We start from the raw sequence: 9,087 nt of genomic DNA, 5'->3' as shown, positions 1-9,087 counted from the left end.
GATAAAAATGTTGTGTTCAGGCTCATCTTTACCTGGTGTGAATTGCTCTATGTCACTCTCTTGATCATGGTTTTTTGGGCTCTCTGTTAATTAAGGAACTTGCTATGTGTTATTCAAACGAACTTTCGCATTTTGGAAGACGTTAGTTCTCTGAACTAATACGAACCTTCACATTTTGGAAGACATACACAACATTGAAGATACTGTGTTCTTGTGATCGTTTTCTTTGTTTCCTGAGAGGATTCTACTGTCAACTTATAGTGTTTTCTTTGAATGGTTAAAAGAAAAGGAAAATTACGAAGATAAGTTCTCTTCAATTGGCATATGCTTTTATCCTAGCTTCCTACTTTCCTTACTTGGCCTTGTAGGGACTGATGATGCCTTTTGGGAAGATTTCCTTTGCGATAATTGTTCCTGAGAATTCCTGCTGTATTTAAACCTGCATAGTTGATTGGTACCCTTAGTCAGTTGAAGTTAATAATACTTCATGATAATAGTCTCCTTTTTAAGATGATGGTTCCATGAAGACGTGAATCTCATGAAGCTGACTGATGACGGAGATGATAATTTCATTTTTTTTTTTTTTACTATAATTATATCCTTCCCTCACCAGATCTCTTACTTATCCTACTATAAATCTTATTTCATTTTCTTCTCCCGTGCCTCCCTGGGACTTTGTCTCAAGTGGGTGCAGCAAGTTGGCAGTAGATCCTGGCTGCCTCCACGGTGCGGGGATGGGGTGGGACGCAGTGACCAGGTGTTGCTGCTTCTCACCTGCTAAGAGCCAGGTGCCTGCCGATTACACAACAGAACATTATCATTACACGTACACATCCAACACACTACATACAAATGGCCGGCTTTGGCGCAAGCTTCTTCATAAGATGTACAACAACGGGGAAACCTTGGGATCCGCCACAACAACACATGAAATCCCTGAAATCCCCTTGAATCCCTGACGCTATTGTAATAATAGTTTATCAAGTAGTTTAACAGCATTTTCCCTTTACAAAAATTATGTCTTGTTCCCTTGAGAAATCGATTCCAATCTAGATGACCCAGTATTGTATTCATACCCATTGCCTCTTAGTTTTTCCTGCCATTGAAGTCAGTTCGTAGTTACACACTGCACACTTTGAACGACCTCTATGGATCAGAGATCCAGTGGTGTTTTCCAATCCAAGGGAATCGTCCCCGAATCTCTGAAACATGATAATTAACCTTAATGGTTCAGTGCATTCCTTTGTCGCTTCTTTTAAAATAACTGGGTAAACATAGTTTACCCAGGGGACCACGTACTTGCTTCCAGGTTGAAAGTTTTTCTAGTAAACAATCCTCTAATTTACATATTCTGATTTTACACTGCTCAGAATCACTAGCACCATTTGTCCTCATTATTAAGGGTTTTCCTTCTGTGAAGATCAATGTGAAATATCTAATGAATTCATCAGCTGGGTTGTTACTTTTGACAATTATTACGTAAGGTGCCAGTCTGTTCTTTTCTTTGTATTCACACGTGTTTAAAACTCGTTGTCGTCTTTCTTTGCTTTCTTATCCACCGATTTCTCATATTCAGCCTTTGAGAGCCTAATATTTTCTGTGGTAATCTTACAAAGCAACTTATAACTATTAAAAGTTTCAATGTTTTTGCGTTGCTTTACAGAGTGATGAACTACTTATAACTTCGAAGTTGTAACTATCTCATGCTATCTTTTTTGCACTAAATTTAATTAAACTCGTCACTTTTTATTCATCTACTTGGCCTTTTCCTTTCTTATTGCTTGGAAAAGGCCTGGGTTCGAATCTCGTAATAACCCGAGGTACTTTTAATATGCATTTCATACCGCAGCTGAGTTAGTCGGTCTTTGGCGAAGGCTGCATTGGTTTTTTTTAACCTGGAAACTCAGGTTTATTTGTCCAGCAAAGCTGACAAACCGATCATCACATATGACAAATCGATCACCAATACATATAATTGGCAGAAAAAATACTGAGAATATATGAGCTTAGGCTGGAGGTGGGGGTGGGGGGAGTTCCTCTGATCTTTTCGCTCACCTATTTGCAGATGGCACCGGAGATTTTAAATTTTATTAGATTTTAAAGTTTAATAGGTGCAGTGCTTTCATTTCAAGTATTTTGATTTGACTCTGCTCATCTTATGTTGTTTCTGTGTGGTTAGTAAATCCTGATTTGAACCATGAGTGTGATGTTTTTATTTATTTAATTTAATGGTTTAATGTACAAACAGGGGAATGTAAAATTATGCTTTTAACACTATGCAAACCCCTAGCGACTAGCCGCGATGGGACATTGTATACCCACTTCTGATTTCAAATAAAGGATTTATTTTAAGTGAACTAAATTATATATTTTAGGGCTTGGGTTTAACCAAGCACAGTCTACATTAATTTGTTATTTTTAATTTCGCCGAAATGTTTTCTTTGTGTTTATTAGTCCTTCTTTTTAGCACCCATGTTTGGTTGATCAACAGTTCTGTACTGAGGGCCGGATTTACATATAAACAAGGTACAGTTTAGGGCCACACAAGAGGCCTTGCTCGATCTTAAAAATCCTTTTTTTTTAATATTGTCACAGGTGAACTGTAAGAGAGAGAGAAGGGCCTCATACATGTTATAGCTTAGGGCCACAACAAGTTTAAATCCGGCCCTGCCTGTACTGAACAACGATCAGTATTTGCTGGACGAAAAACACGAGTTTCCAGGAAGGAAAACCACGCAACTTTCGCCTGAGACCGACTACCTCACTCACTTTGTGAAAAAAAAAAAAAAAAAAGCCCATAAAAAATTCTTGCGTCGTTGACACAGGATTCAAACACAGGTTGTTTCCATTCGGTGTGGGAAGATAATGGTTATAATTGCTGTTTCCTGCAGCGGTTTTCAGAATTGGATATGTGCTTCAGGATCAATAGAGGAAGCAGGTGGAAGGACCAACATATTAAGAATATTATTGAAAGTTTATTATCAAGGGCGACTCCAAATCTCGACCGGTGGAACCCCCCCACCCCACACACATACAATAGAGAGAAATAATAATATTAAAGCCTATTTAACTAGGTATTGGATGTATAAGTCCATTTCTAGCTTTGAGAGAGAGTCATCGAACAACCTGCTATTTCTTCTTTCCAAAACCAATCGTTTTTAGTGGATATTATTTCGTGATTGATAACCGTTCGCAATCAACTCGAAAGCGCATTCGCTTCCAGACACCGGGGTTAATTCGGGTAAATAAAATATTCCATTTATCGATTGGGTGACTACGCAACTTCATCCCCACTTACGTAACGGTGCTTTCGCATGATTTAAAGATGACCGACCTTTGCATGAGTGCGAGCACATGTTTTCTGAACTGTTTCGTATTATCATCACGGGCACATCATTTTCAGTTGAAAGGTTGTTCTTTAGGAAGAAGCGAATGAATCGCACGTCACATCCCGACATAAACGTAGAACAGTCGGACGTGTAAACAACGGATAGCAAACTGCGTTTGTGCGGCACATGAAAGTGCCACCATTGCTTGGTGCTGGTCACGTGGCAATAGGGTGACGTACGTCGTAATGTTATAGGCCAGCTTCACGTGGTCTTATATCGCACCACAGCGAGCGGTAATACAACTGTCGCACCGGCTTTCATGGATGGAGGTTGCCCAGCTCTATACGGTGTAGATGTTATCCGGCGTTCATTTTTTGTGTACTTCTACCAAATATAAATAACGCATCAAAAACGTTGCCGGACAAACGAAGTGTAACAGTTGCACGTCGGTTATTTGGAAATTAAACGCAAACGAGAAAGGTAAGTGGGGTTTCCCGTACTGTACTTCGCTTTTAACGACCATTGATTGGTGTGCATTGCTCATCAATTCCCCCGGATTACTACAAATTGGCTTCGTTCCTATATGAACCGTGAATACATCGTCGTAGCCAATCCCCCCCCCCCCCCCAAAAAAAGGAAAAAAAAAAAAAAAATGAGGAGAAGATGCCTTTGTATCACACTACAACTTCGATATATCAATAATTTTTTAAAACCATATTTTCAGGGCGTAACCTTTTTTTTAAAATCTCATTCTGTAATTTTTTCGATCAAAATGCTGGTTTAGACACGAATTACTGATTTATATTTTATTTTCGGAACGTTACTATTATTATTATTATTATTTATTTTGAATACCGGATGGAAAGCTTGTTAAAGCAAAACAAAGAATTCTTGGGAAAAGGTGCACATAAATGTCATAAGTTAAAATATATCCAAAGCTAAACAAAATATATCTAAACCTGAACAAGCTGGCTTTGCTTATCTATCTAAACGTAGACTAACTAGGCTTAGATTTTCAGTTATTTATTTTATAATAAGTTAGGTCATTATTTGCTGGATAGATATCCGATTTGGTCAATTCTCATATTGAAGGAAATTGCGTAATATTTATTCTTCGCTATGAAAGCTGTTCATTTTAGGGAATGTTCTGAAAGTTATCAAAAAGTAAACGGCTTAACATCATTCAGGAAGTATAGGGCAAGATATTAATTGCTGTTTATGAATGATGTGGAAATTAATTATTAAAATCTGAAATAGTACAAACACAGACATATATGTGCAAATTAAATAGTTTATTGATTGCGACCCAGAGGTGGAGAAGAGGATTTCTTCCACAAAAGCATGTTCATTTAACTGAATAAAATTGCAAAAAAAATGTAAACTTTTCTAATCCTCTTTGGATTTTATTTCTGAAAACAAATTACTGTACTGAGCTGTGGCTGTACTCTGTTTACATTCTGTCTCAGAAGAGTCCAGTTGCATCTACAGTATAGCGGCTTATCTTGCAGATCAGAAAGATATTCAGTTAACTGATCGGGGAACTGCCTTGTATAGGAAATCATTTTCTCAATTTCTGACTAACAATAAGTCATTTAATTCGCAAATGTAAGTGGTGTTTTACCTATTGAAAATTCAATTATACGTTTTTTGTATGTGATTTTCTCGCAGTTCAGTTTTATATTTTAATTTATAAGTGTGCCAGGTGACAACCCAATAAAAATAATGTATTTCCCTTCCCCTCTCTTGATCATTATCAGTTCTTCATTTTATAAATAAGCCATTGTTTAAAAGTTTCATTTAGTTTAGTGTTTGGTTTTTGAAAATTTACATAAAAAATAATTATGTGAAAAAAAAAATAATAAAATACCTCAAAGCATAAAAAAAAAAAGCCAACTTTCGCGGCTAATGCAGCGATTGTAGATCGACGCGTTCTATAGCTGGGGGCGGAGGGGGGGGGGGGGGGTAAGGCACGGTTCGAATCCTCTTGAGACCAAGAATTTATTATTTTTTCTTTCTGAGATTTGGCCTAGTTAGTCGTTTCAGGCTCGTATACTTTTCTTTCCAGGGATCTCGGGTATTTATGTCCACCACATGGTAAACTGACAAAGAAATACGCAATTACGGACCACAATATGGAACACACACAAAATAAAAACAATTATGCTAAAACAAGAACGAGTTAAAAACTTAAGTCACACTAACAGTTATTTTGCAGTTTGTCTCGCGCACACGCACACACACTCACTCACTCGCATACGTATAATACTTGTTAAGTAGACCATTTACGAATATAAGGAAACAGTGGCGTTTTAGTACTGTATTTTACTTTCCCCTTGTATCACTTTTCCTCAGGCGAAGCGTAATACTCAAGGAGCAAGTCGGTTTCTTAGAAAGCATCATCTTATGGTGGAGGTAATTATTTTCAAATTATAATTTACCTTGCTAAAAATATACTGGAAAGTTAAGGTCAAGGATTGGTGTCGTTGAACCATAGATTTAATCCGTAATGAACAACGGAGTTAAATAACTATCAAACAGTTATTATTTAATTGTACAGAAGCAGTGGCAATCCCAAGGTTTTTTAATGGAGTCAACTAAAGTAATTTTCTAGAGGTATTAGTTTTTTTTTTAGGGGGGCCACTAAAGCAGTGTACCAGGAAATCATTAAGCTTAGTCATCATGCAGCAGCAAATGGTGTTGGTGGTGGTGGGGGGGGGGGGGTTAGTCCCTTTAGCCTGTGATCGCCACTGTACAGGAGCGAAATCAGTATTAGAACGGCTCATTTTACACTTACCCGTGATTTAAATTGACTCATATATTTTTATGGTACCATACTCGAGGTGCTGAAGAAGGAATGAGACCTGGAGGTAATTGCACAGTCCAACATAAAGTTCTCTGAGCAGTGCATACGGACTCAGATGGGTTTCTGTCGATGATATGCAGAAATTTTCCAGCAGGGACAAGGAAGTGATTATCCCGTTGCATAAGGAGATGGCCAAGCGGCATCTTGAGTGAAAATAAAATAAATTTTCGGTTTATACTCCGGAATGAGTACACAAGGTCAGAAGAATTCACAAGATAAAAAAATAATATAAAAACAGCACCGTATTTAGGAGTGGGATAAGTGTTGCATATGTGCATGTATATTTTTTTCTATCATAAGTGATGAAAAATATATATATACAGAGATGCAGAGAATGGGTACTTACAAAGAAAGACCAGTTCTGCAAATTGCAGTGCTTGGAAACTAGGCACCTGCGAGAAGACCTAATTGTGAAGTATTTGAGGCTTTAAATGGCTTGAGTAAACTAAATGCTGATGATGACATCCTTACTCTTTCTCGGACGACAGACGGGAACATATATTTATATCGAAAAAAGGATGGCTGCAAGGATAGATGTGCGACAATTTTCCTCCTGCAGGAGGAAAATCAGCTACCTGCAGGTAGTTGATTGTTGAAGCAAACTTCTAGCTTGTGTCATTAATTGTCGTTTCAAATAAATCAGAGGAAGAATTAGACAAATTATTAGAGGGGATGGGCAGATGAGGTTTTTGTTTCATTTTTGCCTGATGCTTTAAAAGTTTTTTTTTTTTTTTTTTTGCATCTTTTCCCATTGCTACTAATAACAGAAATGACTAACAGAAATAATAAAATATTTTGAAATGCCCCTTGTTACATTTAAAAGAACTAAAAAGTGACTTTTTATACCATAATATATATATATATATATATATATATATATATATATATATATATTTTTTTTTTTTTTTTTTTTTTTAATGAAAACACACCTTCGTTGCTTTTATGACAACATTCAAGTGAATTGGTTTGGCGCACTGTTTAAGTTGCCATCTGGAAATCTTTTCTTTTTCTGGTAAAATGTTCACTCCAGAAAATTTTCAACAGCGTGTTTTAAATTAGATAGTTTCCTTTTGTTGTAATAGCGCCGACCGGGCTAGCCAGGTGGGTAAAGTGCCTGCCTGGCAACCCCAAGGTCGCGGGCTTGGATCAAAGTACTGCAAAAACTTTGGGAAGTGCACTATGGCCACAGAAGCCGATTCGCCAAACAACTACCAAAAAAAAAAAAAAAAAAAAAAAATGTTGTAATAGCTTGGGTGGATGTATTCTTAACATTATGTGTAAAATTGGCTTCCCAATTTAGGGTTACTAAATCTAGCGATGCTTAGCGACAAGTGTAAGTCGATGCATTACACGATACATTATGTTGTTGAAGTTGTCAATTTTATGATTTTTTTTTTTTTTTTTCAGTTTCGTACAAATATACCATGGCCCACTCGGTTCAAACAGTTGGCAGTTCTTTAAATTCTGTGTGTAATTTGTTTATTTTGAATTAACTAATGTTTACTATTTTTAAAAACATAGACAAGTGCAGTCAACCTTTCATGAGGGCAATTAGTCAACATTTATTTATGGTGAAGCACAGTTAGACGATTTAGCCTATTCGGGGCTCTAAGTCGCTATATTTTATGGCTCATTTTATGTACAAAACCAGAAATATATTCAAAAACAGGTTTCGTGGTCTAACAATCACCCACTCGTCTTGTGTATCGCCCGGTTGATTTATAACTGCTTAGGCCTGACGTAGCCCAGTGGTCAGGAGCGAGAGTGCATAGCACGCGTTCCTTGAGTGGACCGGGGTTCAAGCCCGTGACTACTAAATACGATAAATATTTGTATTGACGATTTATTGTAAACTCTACTGACTTGGTTGTCGTGCCGGAGTATAAACAGAAAATTTATTTATTTATATTTTGTGACAGTTCTTTACACATTCAGTGTCAGAAATAAGCCCCACCTCCAAAAGTTCCGAAAATTTGTATGATGGTGATAAAAAGGTAAAGTGCAGCCATTATCAACCCACTGCAGGATGGAAGCCTCCTCAACAATTCATGCTGAGGGAAATGGACCATAATCTACCACACTGGTTCATTGCGGGTTGGCAGATCGACCGCATTCAGCAGTCAGGGGCTTGAACCCCGGTCTACTCAAAGAGCGTGTGCTACTGCACTGCCGCTCTTGACCACTCGGCTATCAAAGCTCTACGAGGAGGCAGAGGCGTTAGTGATTTAGTGTCATAAATGCTATTATTTATTGCAAAAGAAGACAGAATATTGATGAGACAGTTTATCGAAACGACTGTTAAATGCAGAAACCACATGAACGAGCAGCGTATACCCAATTTAATGGTTTTAACTGAATCATAGTGAGGTACCGTGAAGCTGGATGTCCCATTTTGCGAATCGCCAATGAACGTTGGAGATGTTAGAACATTTGGTTTCATCAATGGACGAACACACTCGCAATCGTTGTCCACGTTCTGGAGCACACAAATAAATATCAGTTTGAAGACCTACAAGATAATTCGCCGATAGGCTGGTTTGACAAATTTGCTTCAATCAAAAAGGATCAGAGATAAACGTTAATTTTTCTTTGAGGGATCCAGTATCAAGATGCATCACTAGTAGATAACTGGCAATTGTTGTTGGGGTTTAGGCGCAATTAGCAACTTAGACCGTATTGCGACTTTCAAGCTGTGTGGGCTGAAAAACCTTAATAACTCGAATTCTGGTCTTTTCGCTAATCGGTTAACTACAGCCTCGACTGAAGAGTTCTTTAAAAATTCCTCCAGTCATCGACTGACTCGAACCCAGACCTCTCTGAAATTGATGCATTGCATTGGTCATTGCTTCCCATTGTGGGAATTGCCAGATGAAAGAGCTTATTGAACAAAAGCAT

General features: G+C 37.6%; 1 protein-coding gene across 1 annotated transcript in view; it reads left to right on the top strand.

Annotated features, from left to right (window-relative positions):
• The first annotated feature begins 3,329 nt into the window (after nt 1-3,329).
• The window catches only part of FASN1 (Fatty acid synthase 1), a 371,433-nt gene continuing 365,675 nt past the window's right edge, over nt 3,330-9,087 (top strand). The window contains exon 1 of the mRNA XM_090372546.1: nt 3,330-3,809. The gene's annotated coding sequence lies outside the window, so the exon portion shown is untranslated. The remainder of the gene's footprint in view (nt 3,810-9,087) is intronic.

The sequence above is a fragment of the Mastigoproctus giganteus genome, chromosome 4, assembly GCF_048544385.1.
Source record: "Mastigoproctus giganteus isolate SK-2022 chromosome 4, ASM4854438v1, whole genome shotgun sequence".
NCBI classification, from domain to species: domain Eukaryota; kingdom Metazoa; phylum Arthropoda; class Arachnida; order Uropygi; family Thelyphonidae; genus Mastigoproctus; species Mastigoproctus giganteus.
Note: the sequence above shows the minus strand (reverse complement) of the source record. Positions and strands in the feature narration are given on the sequence as shown.